Source organism: Pseudopipra pipra, chromosome 12, assembly GCF_036250125.1.
Source record: "Pseudopipra pipra isolate bDixPip1 chromosome 12, bDixPip1.hap1, whole genome shotgun sequence".
NCBI classification, from domain to species: Eukaryota; Metazoa; Chordata; class Aves; order Passeriformes; family Pipridae; genus Pseudopipra; species Pseudopipra pipra.
In genome coordinates, this window is record NC_087560.1 from 12,410,651 (window position 1) to 12,423,097 (window position 12,447).

At 38.7% G+C, this 12,447-nt stretch overlaps 1 long non-coding RNA gene across 1 annotated transcript; it reads left to right on the forward strand.

Moving 5' to 3' along the window:
* Positions 1-49: 49 nt before the first annotated feature.
* LOC135420939 (uncharacterized) lies at positions 50-12,436 on the forward strand. The gene is made up of 5 exons (XR_010433788.1): positions 50-623; positions 869-2,166; positions 4,346-4,601; positions 6,930-7,088; positions 12,265-12,436. It is a non-coding gene; the product is annotated as an uncharacterized LOC135420939 (long non-coding RNA).
* The last annotated feature ends 11 nt before the right edge of the window (positions 12,437-12,447 follow it).

The window sequence follows — 12,447 nt, forward strand, 5'->3', positions numbered from 1 at the left end:
TGGGGCAGAGTAAGCAGAGTCCTACAGCATGTCAGTGAGTCGTGACTGTCAATAGTGGCAGGAAATTTCTCATTTACATTCAAATCCTGGGCTCCCCCCCCCTCTAATCACCATAGACTTACTATCAGAGTAAGAATGAAGAACCTGAGGCCCTGGCTGCAAAACAAGTGAAGGTGCCTTTCATACTGAAGCTACATCTATGGTGTTAAGGCAGAGCACATGACTTCCCAGAGGAGCCTTGCGAGGGTTGGTCATGTTTGACAGTGGTGCCAATAGGCTGCAAGGCTGAACAGTCTATTTCTGTTTCCTGCTCCTGTCAACTTAGATGCCTTCTGTTTTCCTGTTCTCTCTGATTATACCCTTTCTGATCCCATCCTGCCAACTCAACCAGCCAAATTGGACTTGGGGATGGTATTTCCTTTTTCATAACTGTTTTACTGTCTGCCTCTCTATGTCTTGGCAGTTTTTCTCTCTGCAAATCAGTGAAAGAAAGGATGCTCACTTCTCTGGAAAGAACAATGGCTTTCCTGAGAGTTTTGTGTTTTCAGCTTACAGGAAGGCAGAGAAACAGAAGGAAGATTCCCTCAGAAACTGATTTGTCCTGACAGGATCAAGTGATGCAGGTACAGGCCATTCACTTCATGAATTCTTCTCTAAGGACTCCTAATGCCTTTTGACTACACTTATTTCTGTGTCCCCCTGCCAGCAGTCAGCCTTTTGCCACAGCAGGTGTGGTTACATATTCCAGCTGAAAGTTCCCTTTCTGCTTCTAGGAATTTGCTGGCAGTTTGGGACAGAAAGGTATCAGAGGTTGTTAACCCAGCCAGGTAGAAATATATACATAACACTGAATGTAATTTTCTTTTAGTTCCTTAGGGAGAGTTCCTGCAGATCCCTAGCAAGCTGGCCCACCACTGCCATCTCCAGGTGAGCTGGCCATGTTTAACCATCCACTTGACAATGGGAGGATTCCAGTCCTCAGGTTTGTCTCCTAGTGACCTTGTTTCCTTGGTATGGTGATCAGAGTGGAAATGTTTTCTTGCTGATGATTTGTGCCTTTTTTTCTAAATATACACCTGGTTTATCATGAGCAAATTCCTGAACTGGAAGCCAGGATTATCTGTGCACCATTCTGGGAGGTCATGGCAAAAGGCTCCCATGAGCTCATGTTCAAAGCTTTGTGAAGAGCTGAGTAGCTGGAGAAGCCATAGCCTCTGTTTCCTCCTCAGGTTTCTCTGGCTTTGGTCCACCCCTGAAGGTAGCTCTGTCAACTGTGCTTCAGAAACGCATACACAGAAAAGGTTTTTAAAAAGAGAACTTGCTGCTTGATCAGGGAATTGCAGTTTGTTCTAGCACTCAAATGCTCAGAGACTATTACCCCCAACAGATTATCTTGCAATGAAAAGGTTTAAACAGCCAAACCACCTACGTTTGTGTAAAAAAGCAACATAAATTGATCAGGCAGTTGTCAACTGGATCTGAGATGTGGGATGAAATATGAGAGCTAAATCGAAGTGTAATTACCAAGAGTGTAATAATTATTGATGTGGCAATCCAGGTTTTCAAAGATGTTTGTTACTAAAAGAAAATCTTCAGATATTTCAACATCTCCCCTGTAACTTCTGTTCCTAGGAATCTCTCAAGAATTGCCCTAACTTGATAATTTGTCTTTATTTGTCGCTCATGTTACTTGCTGAAACATCGATGGCTCATGAGCTACAAGTGAAACTCATTGCTAAATGATCTTTTATGTATTCTGAGATCTGGACATTTAGGCAACATGCTGTTTTTCACACCAGTGTCCCAGAGGAATTCCTTTCAGACTGGTTGGGATATGGGATGAGTTGGAGCACCCTGAGTAACTGATTCCCAGCATTAGGTCTGATGCAACCTGTTCCCCTCCAATTCTTTCTGTTGCCGTCTGGTAGCTACGTTGCTACATTTCCCACTTTTGTAAAGTTGTATCTTGCAAACACTTCCCTTAGTCAGAAGACAAACACTTCAGGCATTGCTTTTATGCCTTGCTTTTTCTTTTCGTTATGGAATTTCCTGCGAGGTGCTGCACTGGCCACAGTGAGAACACGACCATGAGGAATGGGTGCATGAGAATTTTCACCTTCTAAAATGGAGATTTGTGATCCAGTGACTTCAACCTTTCCCTTTCAGGTATTTTTGGTTTCTAATTATCTACAGCAATTGACATTAATGTTAAATGCTCCAGGAAATTAGTGCATGTCATCTCAAATGATAGAATCTTGTTTAGCTATGCTCGTATCAGATTCCAGTTGTTTTGTCTCTGTGTATGTCTGTGGATTTATTCTCCTGGCTTTTTTTTTCTCAGAAAAATGCAGGTTCCTGATCCCATTGATCTGATTTCTTCATCTTAGGTCATGTTACAAATTCCAAATCAGGTTACAAGAAAATCATATTAGTTTCTTATGCTTAAACAGAACAGCTTACATGTCTGGACCTGATATTTAAAAAATTATGTTTTACAGAATTTTTCTACTTTAGGTATGCAGGAGGAGCAAAACACTCAGTATTGAATGCATTGCCCCCTTATTTTTGTTTAAAGGAGACTTTCCATAATAAGTAAACAGAGATTACTTTCTCAGTAAATCTGAGAAAGTGGTTTTCAGAAGAATACTCTGGTATTTGAAATTCTGCTTCTGTTTCAACTGTAAGTTTCATTTACCTTCTTCAAAAATTCTTATGAACATGACAGATCACTTGGTCTGCACTCCAAGCTTGTCTTATGTTCTGGCACTTGCAATATATTGATTTTATTATTCATCATTAGAGGAGAAAGAAATCAGTTCTACAACAAATAGATAATGGAGTCATATTTCTAGGAAACACATTACTCATTGGAATCAGATCTCTCTTTTGCATCAAAAACATTATATTACTTGTGAGAACTTCACCTTTTAGCAAAAGATGTTATTTCTCTAAGTGTATTTATTTATTTTAGCTCAGAGGGTGTGGGACCAGACTTTGAAGAAAGCTGTATTGCATTCACACATTTTCAGCTTCTCTGTGTTGGCCAATGAATTGGAGTCCCCATCCTATAAACAATATTTCCAAGGTCTTTATGGCTGGAATCCTTGATTTCACTAGAGCATTTTCAAAACCCTTCACAAGCACTGGAAAAACTACAGAAAACTTTTAGTAGGCTAAGAACGGGAGCCTAAATATCCCTCCATTTAGATTTCCTGTTGATAAACGTTAATAACAGTAATACAAATTCTTTATTCGTCTACAGATGTTAGATGTTTAATGTGGCTCTGAATATTTTTGTTATACTGAAGAAGTAGTGCTTAAAAAGTTCACTGAAGATTGAAGCAAAAAGTTTAAAGTAAAAACCATTCCATTCTTCTGATATTAAAAGCAAATGAAAAAAGCCCAACCCTAAATGAAAAAGTGATGTACCTCGTATATCTCAGAGAAAAGAAGGATAACAAAAGCATCTTGTGTATCACTTAGTTTTTCTTTTTTTTTTTTTTTTTCCCCTATTAATTTCTCACTTCTTAACAAATCAAAAGAATGGTCTCCGAATTTTAAACGCTGATCTGGACTTTAAATGAGGATTTAATTTTTTCTTGACTTCCACATTAGTTTCCTATGACTTTAGTGTTCCTGGGCCTCTCAGCTTCCCAGCCCCATCCTGTGCTCTGCAATTACCCAAATCATGTGACTGTATCTGGAGTGTTTGTTTTGGTTTTGGTTTTTTTTTTTTGTTTTGTTTTGGTTTGGTTTTTTTATCTGCAGACATCTTCTTTTCAATGTTTTGTTTGCTTTTCCAAGAGTTAATCTAAGTTTTATTAAGGTAAAACACATTTACCCAAGGAACCTGTTAGCTCTGACGGTGAGCAATGTACAAGGGAGCAGCTTGGCCACACGGTGGAGCATTCAGTTCTCTCTGCAGGAAAAAATGGCCAAAAAGCTGCCTGACTGCCAGAATCCTCCACTAAACAGGGAGATATTAAGTTCCATAAGTTCTCTGAGAAACACTTCTTTATGGTGATTTATGCTTATATGGGTAATAAGAGGTGAGAATCACTTTCACCCCAGCCAGTCTGGAAACTGCATCTAATAGTGAAATTAATTACTAATGCATTTAATTCAGGCCAGCAAGTCCAGTTTACTTTCAGCATTATAGCTGCACTCTCAGCTGCTGACACATGCAGGTGAAGGGGCCCTCAGCCTATTCCTCACCCCCAGACGCATCAAGTTCATCACACATACACATTTATGTTACAAATAAAAGCAGTATGCAATCCTCACCCTGTTTCCCCACTGGACTGCTGCCTACAGGATGCTCAGTATATACTTTGCTTTTCTCCAGGCTCATCTCTTGTTGTATTTGACTTGAATCACATGGAGGAGAAAGGCTAAGGACCAGCAGCAGATGCAGGAACATTACTTAATAAATTGCTAATACATCCTCATTAACAAAGAAGCCCTTCCAGAGTGGATATTAAGACGAAGAGCTTTTGGCATTTGTGCAGACTTAAGGGAACATCTGTGTTTGTGATGGCAGAAGATTCATTGTGTGATAATAGAAACAGAGCCTCAAAGGAAAATAGTTTTGCTGATAAAAAGTAAGACTTCTTATAAAAATTTTCACTGATGTTCTTTCTTTTTTTTTCTTTCAGATGTCGTTATTTTCATCATATTTTCTTACCTATTGATAGACATGTTATCCCTTTGAAATGAGTGGATGTCTTGAAAGAACTAATTAAATTATACACCACTTCTTTGAGTTATTTTGTTTTCCTGTTCATTTTAGTGTGCTTTGAATTAGAATACAAATCTAAAGGTCTGCACAGGGTGACTTAAATAACTTCCTAACTTGGAGTTGGTTCAGTTTAATTCTTTAAGCGTTTAAACCAGTTACCCAATTAAACAAATCAGTATTAGTTACAGCTAAGACGATTTACAAGATGCAAAGAGATTGCATTCAGAATCTAAACATACAAAAAAATGGATTCAGTTCCATTGATGTAATTTCTGCATTTAGGTTTCAGCTTAGAAGCATTTTTAAATTGTGAAAAGAACTGCACATCTTAAAAACTTGAGAAAAATTTTTTTAAATGAGTGAAAATTAAATACTGTGATCAGAAGAGAATTTAATGATTATGCCATAAGCAGGAAAATACAAGAAAAAGGAGCAAAACAAAGGAGATCAGACTAAGTTTGTTGTGTAATATTGATGAAAAACTAAATATTAATAAGTTGTGACTCACAACAAGATTTAAACTGCTTTGCACGAGCTGAGCCTTAGAGGCTGCCCGTATGCATCTTCATAGCATATCTCAAATCTTAGATGTGTTAATTTAGTGAAGCCCATGCTGGCTGTTACAGGGCTTTCTCAAAACATTCCGCCTACGAAGGATATAAAACGTACCATGAGACCAGTGAACACAGTAGATGAACTTACCAAAACCAGCATGTGTTTAATGTGTGCTCACAGGAAGTTCATTACCACAGTATGTGAGAAAGTCTCCTCACTGCTTACATTAACTTGAGGCTTTTCTTCTAACTTTTGGGCTCCAACGCTTGATCTCCATAACCTTGGTATTATTTAATTGAGCAGCATAGAAAGGCTTACGTATTTGAATTGGGAGATCCTGGGAAGAAAGGACTTTTTGAAATATTTGTATTAGGATTTTGTTAGTGTTTACTTAATGTGTGTAAAGTACATTTTGTATTGTTTCCATAATCCTTTTGCACTGAGGGTAGCACACAGAAAAGCCCCTAAATGCAAGCAACAAAACATTCCTAAATCTTCTCTCCAAAAAAATGTGAAGATGTGAGTGTTCCGTGTGGTCTTCCATGAACTAGGCTGGGAGCACTTATTGCAAAGACTTACCATCCACTGAAGTGAGGAGCCAAAATGTGATTTTATTCATCACTGCAGTGCTCCTACTGTTCAGCTGAATTCTGTGAATTCAGAACACTCAGAAGCTCTACATCTGTGTCTTTTCCTTTTGAGACTGAAAAGCTATTATGAGAAAAGTTGTTACATTGAAAAGTGAGGGTGCTAATGGATTATTAAGTGTCTGGGTCAATCTTAGTGGAGATATTTTCATTGGGATAATTCAATTTAATACAGTATGATAGAATTTACTAGTATTTGTTAAAGTCCAAATGGTGATGTGTAAAAGCAAAGACAAAAAGTCCCTTTGAGAAATCTGCTTGAAAGCTGATTGTTTGAAATGGCTGTAACCTTATAATGGCTTATTCCAGTGATGAGATAATGACATAATTTAGAGGCGGGTGGCTTAATGATATATGTTTCATTTAGATTCTTCCTAATAGGTGATATTTATTGAAAGCTGACTCTTGAACTATCTATCTGCCTTGGAGCTGTTGGACACACTGTAATTACATTTTGTTTCATTTCCCATATAATTTATTTGAAAATGCTTCCATGGTAGGAAAGTATGAAGTCCAGATAATGAGTACATGACAATGTGTAAGATTTAAGATGGTTGTTTAGATTGCAGCTTGAACTGCCCATGACTCAGGCACTTTCAAGGTCATACAATATATGGTAAGCTCAGGCATCACAGAGCTTCTGAGACTGTATAAAATTAAAAACATTTTACTACTTTTAATAAACATGAATCTTTACATCATAATTCTTAGCTATATCAGCGGGTCTTTTGGGTAGAGCAAGAAGAAATGTCAGATTTTATTGTATTGAGTTACTGCAGCATTTAGCCACTAGCACAGTGTCTTTGTGTGAAGAATATTAAGTATAGTTTTGAATAGTTTCCTGTAGGGGGTAATGTTTTGAAGTTCTCCAAAGCTTTCCTTTTTTGTTTTGTTACACTTTCAAAGTTTCCCTTGGGCAGTTTCTTGATGGTACAAGGTCTGGTTTTTAATTAATGTGTTTCTTAATGCCTTTTTTTTTTTCCTTTTAGAAAATTCTTGCCGATAAACCATTGTGCTGCTTGTTCTGCCCACCATGAGCCTGGTCTACATTGTATCTAGAGATAATCAGCTGGATTTGTTTTCCAGCCTAAGGATATTTTGTATCTTCATTATGCACTCTCTACTTGGGGTTTGCAGACTTTACCAAGGTAGAATTTCTGAATCTGATTTTAATATTGCAAACTCTAGATATGCTTGAGTGTCTTTTGTTGAATTCTTATGTATGTTTCCTGTGCTGAGGAACAGAAATGGACCACAAGAAAACAGCCCATGAGCCCACTGGCAGCTGAAAGCGACGTTTGATTTGCTTTGCCTCCTTGGTCTAAACAAAGAGAAAGTTTGCTCCAAATTCCCAACAGCTTTCCCTCAGAACAGTGGATTTTGGTGAACTCTTAAAAACCTCATCTTGGAAACACTAAAGGAATTTGGTGACTGAGTAAGGAAACGAGGAGACGAGTTTAACAGAGGAAGCAGGTATGTTTCCAAGGAAGGGAGGAAGGGACCAGCCAGAGCTTGAAGGAAACATTCTGTACAAGGTACAGTGTGTGAATGAAGTGCTGCAGAGGAATCCTGCATCCCTTAGACTCTGACACAATTGTTACATGGTACCTTCAACATAAATCTACTACTGAGAGGGGTTGGCCCACCCGACTCCCTGCATCCCCCTGGTTCGTTCCCATCAGCTGTCTAGTGCTCCCAGTAAGTGTCGTGCTGCTGAGTGGTAGTTGAATCAAAGAAATACTCTGCTGAAAACTAAGCTGGGAAGTGGAGAGAGACAGAGAATTGTCAGAAGGATTATGCAGAGGTGCTGAATTCAGGTGATCATGTAACCATAGCCTGGTACACCCAGCTTTTACAAGTACTGTGTTGATGCAATATCCTGGAGAGTAAGAGGTACAGGCCATCTCTTTGCAGTAATTTGAGTAGCTATATTTGTGGTTTTTTCCTTGAACAAATGATAATTGTTGTTTGCTAATGTTGTGTACCTAAACAACCTCCTGGGTGATGCAGTAATAGAATTACTAACATTCTTCATGCAATGAATTAAGCTGATCTGGATTTCCTTTCCCATTTTTTATGAACATCTCCTTTGTGAAGACATTATGCAATAAATGTAGGTGAACTAATCTTACTGTTTCAATGCCAAAGGCCCTCTAAAATTAGAGTGTAATTTAAGGCCGGGAAATTGAGTGGATGTTACAAAAAGCAAAGAAACTGGAAAAAGATTTTTATGGATGTCTACTCCATACACAACCCACCTCTGCCAGTCTTTTGACTTTCAGATTGTGCCAAGTATCATCACTAGAAAGCCCTGACTATTGAGTTACTTCTTGCCATTGTCAGTTTTTGGAACTCTTCCACTCTTCTTCTAAAATGAGACATTTATTTTTATTTATTTATTTAATTTCTAAAATTATCTTCTTCATTTTCACAGACTCTTAGGTCTGGCTTGTAACAACTCACGTAAGTCTAGAAAATAATTGGGTTACAGTGCTTTCAAAAAGGTCTCTGGTGAAATGCATATGTCTGTGAGATTCACATTGTGTTGCTGGATAGGCAAAGCTGCACAAAACACAGACTTCTTGATAGCAGAAGTCGCTATAGCCTATGTATGCTCCTGGAAAAATAAGTTTTCTGATGGTGTCTAATTATTTTTTTGCCCCCTGAAAGTAGAGAGCTGCAAGTTCTAGGGACAGTGTGCCATGCAAGCCAGGGCAGTGCTGCAAGCCATGGACATCAGCCAAACTGTCTTTAAAAGCTATTGGGGCCTTCTCTGCCCCACCATGGGTGCTTGGCTCAGCATGTGGTTGTTTCTGTTTGTCTTTAGCCCCTCTTTGTTTTCCTTCTTTTTGTCCTTAGTTGCTGTCCTAGAATTGGCCTTTAAAACACTCTTGACAATTTTCTGATTTCAATATATTCTCTTGTGGATTGTAGTCTCAGAGAAATGTATATTTTAATAGTCATAGTAGTCATCCAAGAATAAAAATAGTCATCTTATGATGCTGTAAGATCAGTTAACTGCACAGGAGGAGCCTTTTAAATGGAGTAATTTTTATGTGGGATGTGAATTCACAAAGAAAATTGAACCACGGTGGGAGTATTCCCCTTGATCCAAGCATGATAAATGTCAGCAAGAGTTATGAACATGCTGAAATTGAAGAGCAAAACCTACTGCATGAAATTAAACTGTCCAAACAATCTTATGGGGTGACAATGATTTAACAGAGCTCAGTAGATCAGTTTTACTCTCAGTAAGTGAAGACGATGGCTTTGCCATTGTTGCCCTGGAAATCCCATAACTGCTCTTATGTCCAGCTGCATGTCTGTGTCATCTCTGGGGACTAAACAGGTGAGCTGAGATTGCAATCTGAGCAGGGAGTGTTTGTCTTTGAAGTCCAGCTGGGTTGCCTTTTGATCTTTCAGCTCTAAAAGTAAATGTCTTCAAGCCAAGAGGAGTTTCGGTGTTTTCACACAAAGTTGGATGCTGTACAGCATCATTACCTACCACTGGTTTCTATGGAATCAAATACTTTAAGCACTGCTGGTAATTAGTTCGCTTAAAGGCACACAAATCATCTTTTTCAGAGTTTCCAAATAGTTTTTCTTTCACTTGTTTTAGGTACTCAAGAATCTGGAGAGATAATATTCTCTTTATTACAGAGATGACTGGAAAACTTGTCCTTTTCTTGATGTTTTCTTTCTTGAAATTGGGATCAGCAATGTTGTGACTCTCCTGAGCAGGGGTATTTTGAAAAGGTCCCATTACTGATGGGTAATGATGGGTAAAATTCAAACTGTAACTCTATATGAATGGAATATATAGGAAAGAATATAGCCTCCTGTTTCCCTGAATTTTCAGTAAGCAGAGTTCACTAGCCCAGCTTTTTCCTGGATAAATGTTTGAGAATGCAAAATGATCCTATGGATCAAATGTGAGGCTTCCTATTACGCACAGAGAGCTGCAAGTTTTGCAGTAAAAGGTTAATGTCCTGTTTTACATCCAGTTAATGGCAATTGAAATCAAATCTATAACTCCCGTAGTATTCACTCAGAATAAAACAAACCCCAGTAGGTTTCTGGATTCAATAGAGCATATTGAAATGGGCAGCTGGGTGTTCTGGCTGCTAAACTGCTTGCTGAGTTGAAAAGCAAAACCAAAACCCTCTTTGTGGTCTGAGTTAACACTTGAGTCCTCTAAAGAGGCAGTTGCAGGGATCATGTGCAACGGAGGACGTCGCCAACTTCAGGGCTAAGCTCTTGAAGGCTGCTTTCTGTTTTCTCTTACAAAGCACTCTGCACCCTTCTGTCAGATGGGCTCCATAAGTCTCCTGCTGCTCATTGTGCTTTTAGTGTTTGGTAGTAACTTAGTATGATGTATGTGCCTTGAGCACTGGCAGTATTAGGGTTGTATAAATGTCAGACTTAAATTGTCGCTTTGTTTTTTCAGATTTTAAGCTTTCTTCTAACAAAGGGAAACAAAATTTATGTGCCTTGTTGACACATTAATATACACTAGCCAATTAAATCTATGTAAATCAGTAATGTTAGTGTTTTAATGGTTTGGGTAGTGATGTACCACCATGATATTAATGGATGCTGCTTTATTTGTGAAATGTAGCAATCCCTAGGAAATACTGATGATGTTAAGTCTTAATCCCTCTACTGTGGTTCCTTCAAATAAAAAGTAGGGCATCCAAAATCTCAGGGCAAAGTATGAAGCAGAAATGGTAATACAGAAGGAGAAATAGCCAGTTTTTTGAGATCTAGCTTATGTTATCTGTAGAATTCAGAATGTTATTGTGTCAAAACCTGCTTTCTGGGGAATTTTCCTTAGTGAGGTATCTATCTGCAACATGACATTAATGTTTCTGCATGTAACTGGAATAAGCAGGCAGCTAATGGACTGCACTAGACTGGTCTGACTAGAGAGGCACTTATTCTCATGAGCCAAGGCAGCAGAATCTGGCCTCCAGTGTTGTGCCACTGGCTAAGATGCAAAGAAAAATAACTACAGCCAAGGAAATACATCTGAACTAACATATTATTGCTTTTAAGTTATAGAATTGAAAACATATCTTGTGGCAGGTTGAAAAAGGTGGTTTGTGGGCTTGTTTGCCATACTCTGAGCATCAAAGCTTTAAAGGACGTTCCTGGCATTCAGAGTAGTTCTTTTGTTTTTCCAGCTGGAAAGAGGTGATAAGACTTTTAATGGAGATGTGTTTCTGGGCTGATACCCATTCCTTTTGGCTGTTTGCTTTCACTTGATGAACGGTCTGACACAGAGAGGATAGTAGGATGTATCTTTTGTCCTGTGAACTGGAAGCCAAATAGGAAAGCCATTCAAAGGTTTGTGGATTTAGAGTGGTACAGAAAGATTGAGGTGTCAAAGCTGTAACAGCCTCTATTTTACAGACTTCAAATGAAAAATAATAAAACACAGCACAGAAAAAGCACAGTTTTTTGTGGTCCATCCTTGGCAAGCTGAAAACTGGAGTCCTCAGCCTTTAATCTCTGTTGTGGCTAAAGGAGGTGGGTACAAGAGATGCTCAGAGTGGAGCTGGGACTAGAGAGTTCCATTCACAGAAAAAAAAATCCATGTAGTAAGTGGGTTTTAGCAGGCTTAAATGTCATGCATCATATGACATTCTGTGGTGCAGAACACAGCTGACTGATTTTACTGAACTCTGAATAGGGGCATTTCTTTACAATTCTGGGGCTCTTCTGCTATGTGTTAATGAAACTCCCCAATTTCTGGGGAAGTTTCAAACAAGATACACCAAGTGAACTCTGGGCTTTACTGCAAGCTACATTTTGGAAATGCAGAATCGTCTTTTTCTAGAGCTGAATTTTCATCTAAAAAGTGTGGAGTAAATTACACCAAATGGACTTACTCTTTCAGTACTGTAAAACCATACAAGTAATAAATAATAAGGCTTGTGGCTACTCAGCCCTTCAATTATTTAACTCAGTAAGTATAGGACAGTGGACAGAACCATGATAATGGAAAAGTAAAATTTCTCAGCAAGTGGCAATATTTTAGATTAATTCAGGACAGAGGGAAAAAGCAGCCTGTGCAATTCTCTACAGGAACTTCATGTTCTTTCTTGTCAGAGGCTGCAAGTAAAAGTTAACTACAACGGACCACTGATTTATGCAATCAAAACCCTTGCTGCACTGTGCACAGAGCTATTAAGGAGAGAAAATACCAAGTTGGGAACAAGTGAAAACTCTTGGTAAACCCTTCCTTTCTCTACCACTTTTTGAGCATCAAATTATGGCCACAGAAACTACTAATGTAAAGTATTTTTGTGTGCTTTTTTTCAGTAATGTGACCCAGAACACCAAAACTTCTGTGATGGAGAAAAGCATGGGAAATTCAGCTGCTCTGGTCCCAGCAGAGCTTGGAGCAGTGTATTCTGTCCTGGCCAGTATCACAGAGATGCTGATGGAAAGGCGGTGTTGGTGCTGACTATAGGAAGGGTGTTAGGGGACTCTCCACCACATGCT